The 9,462-nt window shown below is 41.4% G+C and overlaps 1 protein-coding gene across 1 annotated transcript in view; it reads left to right on the top strand.

Annotated features, from left to right (window-relative positions):
- The first annotated feature begins 4,523 nt into the window (after positions 1-4,523).
- Positions 4,524-9,462, top strand: part of LOC144594867 (5-hydroxytryptamine receptor 1B) — a 51,779-nt gene continuing 46,840 nt past the window's right edge. Inside the window, exon 1 of the mRNA XM_078401784.1 lies at positions 4,524-4,563. The gene's annotated coding sequence lies outside the window, so the exon portion shown is untranslated. The remainder of the gene's footprint in view (positions 4,564-9,462) is intronic.

Genomic DNA, 9,462 nt, shown 5'->3' with positions numbered 1-9,462 from the left:
TTCTTGAATCTTGAATCTTGAATCTTGGTGTCAGGACAACAGCCTCCTCTTGAATGTCACAAAAACTAAGGAGCTGATTGTAGACTTTAGAAGGGCTCAACATCCGAGGACGTACACGCCACTGGCGATAAATGGGATTACTGTGGATAGGGTGAGCTGCTTTAAATACTTGGGAGTCCACATCACAGAGGATCTGACATGGACAACACACATTGCCGCACTGGTGAGTAAGGTAAGACAGTGCCTTTACCACCTGAGACAGTTGAGGAAATTTAGAGTCTCTCTGATGATCCTTCAGTGCTTCTACTCTGGGGCTGTAGAAAGCATCTTGTCCGGGAACATCACAATCTGGTTTGGGAACAGCTCTGTCCAGGACATGAAGGCTCTGCGGAGAGTAGTGCGTTCGGCTGAACGCACCATGGGAACTACACTTGCCCCCCTGCAGGACCTATACATCAGGAGGTGCAGATCCAGAGCCAGCAACATTATGGAGGACCCCTACCACCCCAGCAACGGACTGTTCCAGCTGCTACGGTCAGGCAAACGTCTCCGCTGTCACGCTGTGAAAACAGAGAGGATGAGACGGAGTTTCTTCCCACCGGCCATCAGGACTGTTAACTCTCATATCACCAGGGACTAATTTAATTTACTGTATTAATTTATTTTTTGTGTTAACAATTATGATTTTTTTCTCTCTATTCTGTAGTTTTTCTATTTTGTAGTTTAGTTCAATCTGCAGGCGTTGCCACTTTCATTTCACTGCACATCTTGTATATGTATGTGACAAATAAACTTGACTTGACTCGACTTGAATAGCAAGATCATTATGGTAAGATTTGAAAGAACAGGAAGGGATGATGAATTTTCTGAAAGTGTCAATACATTCAAGGCTAATCATGGCTGGTTTGAATGTTACAAGAAGTGTAAAAACCTGTTTAATATTTGTATTGCTGGGGAGGCAACTAGTGCAAATAATACAGAGGCAGAGAAATTTCCAGAGGAGCTGAAATGAAATTGAGAAAGGTAACTCTTCTCCGGAAAAGGTGTTTAACATGATGGATACAGGGCCCTTATGGAACGTGTCTTCCTGCACGTTAATCTCAAATGTTGAGAAAACTATTGTATTTTTCTTTGCCCAGTGGTGATTATAAGCTTAAACCTTTCTTAATCTACCAGTCAAAGCTCCCAAGAACTCGAAAGGTATATTCAAAGGCCAATCTTCCAATGGTGTGGCAATCTAACAAAATGGCCCAGGGATTCTTTCAATATTATATCCCATCTTTTCCCTCCTCCTTCATCAAACATTATTGTGTGAGGAATGAAATGGATTACAGAGTCTCGTTCATCATCGATAACGCTCCTGCAACCCAGTTATACTTTATCAAGTATACAATACTTTATCAAACTATGTAACATCCATTGATACTTGATGACCACTGAAACTAGACGGTTGATGTGGGACATTTTGATTCTGTATCATTGTAACAATGGAACACAATAAAAGCATGTTCAAGTTAATTGAAGGTATCACAAAATGCTGGAGTAACTCAGTGGGTCGGCCCGAAACATCACCCATTCCTTCTCTCCTGAGATGCTGCCTGACCCGCTGAGTTACTCCAGCATTTTGTGATACCTCGATTTGTACCAGCATCTGCAGTTATTTTTCTATTCAAGTTAATTGACTTCATTTAAATTATTCACTTCTGAATTATTGAAAGTTTGGATTATGGACTTTTCTCAGGAACCAAACCCTTACATAACCCAGTATAGTCATAAGATTTTGTTGCTAATACTGTTAGGTGGAAAATAACTCTGGGAGTTATTGATGATCCATTAATTTGCAGCTCCAGTAGAGGTCACCAGCTACAGCAATGTGCATTTATATAATTAGTTGGGATGAATGCTGTTTCTTTCCTGCTCATTTCATGTAATTGTTTCTTTTCAACAATATATTGTATCCTGAAAATACACGAGCACACCTTGATCCCTTGCCCAGTTTCAGGATCCAACAGCTCTGTGCACAGTAAAAAGACATTGAAAAAAAACCCAGCAGATGCTGGAAACCCGAAAGAAAAACAGAAATGCGCAAACAGTTGGTCTGATAACTGTGGCTGTGATACAATACAACCAAGGTAAATTTAGCCCAACCTCTTTTGTTGAAGACATAAAAGGAGATTAGACGATTTCTGAAAATGGTGTTTCCAAAATAATAAAGCAATTCAAGAATTTAATGAGAAAAGATACGTGTTATGTTCCGATGTTTCTTAAGTAGAATATGCCGTTTGAGCTAAAATGAGGCAGGATTATTGCAAATTAACATGTAATCAATTAGGATGAGCATGCCTTCAGTTCTCATATGCCCAATGCTGAGAATTATACAATGTAGTAGAATAAAAACATCACTTAACTAGATATGGATATACGAATTTTGATTAACCATATTAGGAAACTTACCATATGTTATTGTGGGTCTCGACCCGAAACGTCGCCCATTCCTTCTCTCCCGAGATGCTGCCAGACCCGCTGAGTTACTCCAGCATTTTGTGTCTACCTTCGATTTATACCGGCATCTGCAGATTTTTTTCCTATATGTTATTGTGATCTGTATACCAACATTTACTCCAGTGAAAGTACACATGGACAATAAATGAAAATGAAGTGCATCTTATTTGGGGAATATTTTGGTGTTTGTAAATATGAAAGAAAAATTTACATTTATTTGCCACTTTTCACATTCTACAAATACACCAAAATATTCCACAAAAGTTACAAATAAATGTAAACATATTCAACTTTAGGAGCAGCCTGGGACAAAAGAATACTGATGTAAAATATTAAGAATAGCTTAGAAACTCTGCTCCCTCCCCACAGCAGGGTATTGGTGATGGTTTTAAAGCATTTTGACATGACGATAACCATAGCCAGCCTCAGCACCATTGACAGGAGGTGATCAGTCAGAGAGTTGTGAATCTGTGGAACTCTGCCTCAGAAGGCAATGGATGCAAATTCCCTGAATGCATTCAAGAGAGAGCTAGGTAGAGCTCTTTAGGATAGCGGAGTCAGGGGGTATGGGGAGAAGGCAGGAACGGGGTACTGATTGAGAATGATCAGCCATGATCACATTGAATGGCGGTGCTGGCTCGAAGGGCCGAATGGCCTACTCCTGCACCTATTGTTTATTGTCTATTGTCTATTATCTCTCTTCAGACTTAACCATCTCTCAATCCACAGGAAAGGAAGGTGTGCAGTTAGCATTCTGCAGGAAACCCCAACTGTTCCATGAGATGAAGCTACTTGTTTTAAAAATTGGCAAGCACAATGTGCCTCAGTTCCATTTCTAGTGGCCATCTTGCTAGCCTCCACACTTTGGGAGCTTGTGTCAGGCCTTTGCTCTACCTCAGTTATGTGCCTTTACAAGCACTTTCTTTATAAAAAGTATTCACTCAGGGGAGTTCCAAGCTTAGTTTAGTTTAGAGATGCAGCGCGGAAACAGGCCCTTCAGCCCACCGGGTCCACGCCGAGAAACGATCCCCACACATTCACACTACCCTGTGCCCACGAGGGACAATTTTTTAACATTTATACCAAGCCAATTAACCTACAAACCTGCACGTCTTTGGAGTGTGGGAGGAATCCGAAGATCTCGGAGAAAACCCACGCAGGTCACGGGGAGAACGTACAAACCCCGTACGGACAGCACCTGTAGTCGGGATCGGACCCCGGTCTCTGGCTCTGCATTCGCTGTAAGGCAGCAACTCTACCGCTGCGCCACCGCGACCGCATTTATAGCAGTGAGCGTTTCAGCTTCAGACAAAGGATCCCTCTGGTCTCCAGAGCAAAGTTGTGGGAACAGGAACTGGTCAGCTCCCTCAGCTGGGCATATTCTCCATCTGACTCCAACGCCATTACCTGGATGTTTGGAGGAGAAGGCTCTTACATTGGCCATCTGTATGCTTTGCTTGCGCACACCCCACGTGTCTTGCCAGTCTATATGTGGTCAGTGCATCGCTGGGATGGCCAGTTGCACTTTCACAACTGGCCTCTGGAGTCCAGGTGATTTCAGGATTCATTCTGGGACAATTGGAGAGACAAAATGGAAGAATTTGCATCCTTGAACAATTGACGGGAGATGGGGCTAGACTTGCGGCTGGCACTTCCATCTGTCTCTTCTGTCAGGTGTACACAAACAGCTCGACCAAGATCAGGTGCCTTATGAAGGAGATGCTTCGAGCTCCATCGAGGTTTGCACTGTTGAGGATCTAACCCTTTGGCAGAAGAGGGGCACTCTGAAGGACCTTCAGTTCAGTGTGTCCTGAGGAACGTGAGTGAGATTGCAGATCCTGATCCTGCAATGACAGGGGGTCGATAGGCAGCTCATAGAACTGCTGGCCAACAATGGTTCTGGCATCAGCAATCCAGGCAGAATAGTCAAAGACAGATACTACATGGAAACAGGCCCATTGAATCGACACTGACAGGAAGGAGATAGAGACCTTGGTAGCATCGTGACACTGATAGCAATCTCACCCTCAGTGTCAGTAACACCAAGGAACTAGTCATCAGGTAAGAGGATGTGGAGGGTTAAAGAGGGGGTGTATTAATACAAAATGCCCTATTATTTCATTTTTATTAACCTGTTATACAGTTGTATAATATTTTTTTCATGAATCAATGAGTTTAAAGGGCCCCAGCCTTGGCACCGGCCATACATTTTGCCCATAATCTGGACTCTAGTCCCGGCCACACTCAGACCCCTAGACTGTTGCCACACACCTCTGTACCGCTGGCTCACATTCTGGCTCAATGAGCGAGCCCAAAGCCCATTTCAAGTCTGCCAGTGAAATGGAAGGAAAATCTGCTGTGGAGACAGATACTGAGGTTCAAAGTGGCTATTAATGCCTGGCATGAAAGATGGATGGGGTTGGCTGGAACATTTTTAAACTGAAGATACATTTTCAAGAGGCTTATGTGTGCACAGCCAATTGTACCTCTGCCCTCTGGCAATTCTGGCTGTATTTCAGTAACAGCAGATATTGAATTATGTAGGAAACTGATATTTTGAGTTAACATCAAAATTTATAATTTATTTGTACTGACAGTAAGTCAAACCATAATTGACATGAAAGATTCAGGAGGAGCTTGTGGAAGGGAGGGATGTAATGGAAATACAGTATATAGGAACAGAATTAAGCTATCCCATCCTTCAAATGTACTCAATTAACAGCTGAACTGTATTAGCACAATCTGTCTGCACCAGGTCCATATTCCATCTCAATATTTGCAAATGTGAAAAATTAGAAGTTAAACTAAAATTAGAAGTTAAATTAAAAATAGGGGACGGCCTCACGTTTCGATTGAATTAATAACTAGGATTCAGCCATTGCAATGCATGCTTCTGAAACAATGCATTTTAAATAGCAGTAGAAATAATCTATTTTATATTCCATTGCATTTACTGTAATGAGTCTACGTTGTTTCTCTTGCAGTTAATGAACCACATGAGCGGTTTTAGTGATAACATTCATTAAGGATGTGAAGAATTGTTGTGAAAGATGAGATGTTAAGTGAGCAAATCCTCATTTACTTGTGATGCTGCTGCTGCCATTGTTGCTTTGATTCCCGGGACTGGGGAGCACTTGTAGCCATCCAGGCACACGCAAACAAGTTCTGACATTCTTCAGAAAAGCTTCTGGATGAGTTCACTTGCCCTAAGGGGAAAAGCTGAGATAGGCAGTTCTATCAGAGGAAAAGATCTCTTGCAGAAAATTCATTTCAAATACATGTGTTTCACAGAGACGGTGCAATAGCAATAACGAGAGGCTGGGAATATTATATCCTCATTATTGTGATTAGGGCATCAGCCCAAATTTAATCGTTCCGTTTTATCAAAGTTATAATCACAAGGGAATCGGTTATCCCAGGAGTAAAAATGAAAGTAATGAAATGGGGGATTCAAAATTTGAGTCTAGAAATATAAGGTTTATTCAAACCTGGCATGACTCTGCATTTATTCCTTTTCACCAAGCTCACTTAATTCTAATTGTAAATTATTCTGTAATTGTAATTGTACATTGTCCCGAGTGTGTGGAATCCTGTTAGTGTGCGGGGGTCGCTGGTCGGCGCATACCCGATGGGCCAAAGGTCCTGTTTCCGCGCTGTATCTCTAAACTAAAGTTAACCTAAACTTGAAGGATAAAAGTTGATGCCAGAAACATGCCAACAGTTGTGTACTGCCTGAGTGTAATCTACTATTCTTACACTCTTGGATTTAAGTATAATTGTTCTTATGTACAGTAAGGTTTTTACTGAATTGTATGCAAAAAAAAGGTAATTTTGCTGTACCTCAATACATGTGACAATAAAGTACCGTAGAACATGGGAATATAACCATGTTGTAAAAGTGTATGGGGATGTGTTACTGTTAGGAGAATTAGTGGTGGAAGTAGACACAAAATGCTGGAGTAACTCAGCGGGACAGGCAGCATCTCTGGAGATTCCTTCTCTCCAGAGATGCTGCCTGTCCCGCTGAGTTACTCCAGCATTTTGTGTCTACTTTCGATTTAAAACAGCATCTGTAGTGGTGGAAGTAGTTGTCCAGCCCATATTTTAGGGATGACTAACCCATCAATAAATGCGACCGTGGAGTGTGATTATCTTAACCTAACATGCTCAGTAAGATAGGGGTGATATTAGTATGAGCATCCATATTATGTCAAACTCAATTTTATTTTCTATTGATTTGGCATTACATTTAATCACTGAAGTCAAACAGAATTAATGCAATCATTAAAGTATCCTCATGTAGAACTAGTGTAAATGGGTGATCAATGGTTGGCGTGGACTAGGTGGGTCGAAGGGCTATATCTCTATTTCCATGCTAAATCTCTAAACTAAACTAAATATCATTAACCAGATGTTACTGCATTCTTTAGTTCAATACACTCAATAGTTATTAAAGTTTTAAATTTATTATACAGGATTTACTTTTTAATTCCTAATGTTCTAGCACCTACCTAGCAAGGTGGGGGAGGTGTAGTCAAGGTAGTTGTGAGTTGGTGGTAGATCCCAGTGGATAGTCTGCCGCCTGAAAGGAGGAGCATTGGTAAGGTGGATTGTCATAGAAATAGCCTGAATCTCCTGAAATAGTTTGTCTCTTTAATCAGAGGATGGTGAATCTGCGGAATTCATTGCCACAGAAGACTGTGGAGGCCAAGTCAATAGACAATGGACAATAGGTGCAGGAGGAGGCCATTCGGCCCTTCAAGCCAGCACCGCCATTCAATGTGATCATGGCTGATCATTCTCAATCAGTACCCCGTTCCTGCCTTCTCCCCATACCCCCTGACTCCGCTATCCTTAAGAGCTCTATCTAGCTCTCTCTTGAATGCATTCAGAGAATTGGCCTCCACTGCCTTCTGAGGCAGAGAATTCCACAGATTCACAACTCTCTGACTGAAAAAGTTTTCCCTCATCTCCGTTCTAAATGGCCTACCACTTATTCTTAAACTGTGGCCCCTTGTTCTGGACTCCCCCAACATTGGGAACATGTTTCCTGCCTCTAACGTGTCCAACCCCTTAATAATCTTACACGTTTCGATAAGATCCCCTCTCATCCTTCTAAATTCCAGTGTATACAAGCCTAGTCGCTCCAGTCTTTCAACATATGACAGTCCCGCCATTCCAGGAATTAACCTAGTAAACCTATGCTGCACGCCCTCAATAGCAAGAATACCCTTCCTTAAATTTAGAGACCAAAACTGCACACAGTATTCCAGGTGCGGTCTCACTAGGGCCCTGTACAACTGCAATGGATATTTTAAAGGTGGAGATTGATAGGTTCTTGATTAGTACGTGTGTTAGGGGTTATGGGGAGAAGACAGGAGAATGGGGTTGAGAGGGAAAGATAAATCAGCCAAGATTGAATGGCGAAGTGGACTTGATGGGCCAAATGGCCTAATTCTGCTCCAATAAATTATGGCCTTATGAGACAAGGAGTTCAAGCAGGGGGAGAGAGGTATCAGAGATGATCAAAGTGAGTTTGAGGGAAGGATGCAAGTTAAGGTGAGGTTAATGAAATTGATGAATTCTGCACAGATGCCAAAGTGAGGCCATGTACAAACTGGAAGAACAGCACCTTATTTTCCACATGGGTAGCCTACAATCCAATTGCATGAACATTGAATTCTCCAATTTTGGATAAACTCACCGTTCCACCCTCCTCTTCTCATCCACCTAGTAATCTCTCGGTGCCGCACACATGTCGAAGCAATGTACAAAAATCATTACCAGGGCCACAGCATTTTCTTGAAGCTTCATGTTGTTGCTTCCAGGCAATGTGGCAGATGGTGGAAATCAGGTCATAACGTTAACAAATACCCTTATTTGACAATGCACTGATTAAAATAGACATGGCAAGTGAGAACTTTCCAATATTAAAACAATTTATTACGTTCATGTTCTTCAGTTACAACGGTGCAGCATTTGATTTGTACCCATGCAAGTACATTGCATAATTTGAAAAAATGGCTGTATTCCCTTTCTGTTGAGCTGAGGGAAGATAATACATTCAGAAATGTATTTACAGATTAATTTTCAAAAATAGCATTGGATATGTCAGCTATCAATTGTGTTAGCTATCTTGGCATTCCCCCCAATAATAGATAGGCATGGACAGTTAAAGACTCATAATGCTGCCACTCTATGCCATGTTGGATCCACCCCCACAGCATTATCTCCAAAGTGGATCTTTGGTGCTGCAGTTCAGAATGAAATATTGCAATATTAAAACACTTCTATATCTTAGAATGTACCATCAAAATATAAAATATAGTCTGGATATACAGTCAGAGAGGAATACACCAGAAACAAGCCCTTTGGCCCAATTCATCCACGTTGACTAAGATGCCAATTTAAGCCACCCCATTTGTCCACGTTGGGCCCATATCCCTCTAAAGCTTTTCTATCCATGAACCTATCAAAATGGTTTTTTTAATGTTGTTATGGCACCTGTTCACAAGGTGTGCTTGTTGTTGCAATTATAATAATATATGTGTTAAATTTCATCATGTAATCTTTTAAAACTTGAATGAATAAATGTTGCACAGCACTCAATTTATTTTATATATTTTTAACATAAGAAATAATTGCAAGGCCAATACCCTTGGTTCTTTTGTGTCTCCTCCAGTATTCATCAGACTCATAGCTGATCCCCTGCCACAGTTCCACCTTCCCATATTTATCCCACATTGTCTAATTTTCTTATAATCTATGAACCTGCAGAGATGTATAAGAGTTAATCACCTTGTGTCCACAATTTCCAATCACTTGAGTGACAAAAATGAATCTCATCTTAACATTGCCCCTCTCCTAGTCCTGACCACTTATTTATTCCAGGGATAATGTACGGAAGCCACTTCTCCAATAATTAGCAGATGTTTGGCAATGTGGGTGGAAACTGGAGGA

This window comes from Rhinoraja longicauda, chromosome 6 (genome assembly GCF_053455715.1).
Source record: "Rhinoraja longicauda isolate Sanriku21f chromosome 6, sRhiLon1.1, whole genome shotgun sequence".
Classification (NCBI taxonomy): domain Eukaryota; kingdom Metazoa; phylum Chordata; class Chondrichthyes; order Rajiformes; family Arhynchobatidae; genus Rhinoraja; species Rhinoraja longicauda.
Note: the sequence above shows the minus strand (reverse complement) of the source record. Positions and strands in the feature narration are given on the sequence as shown.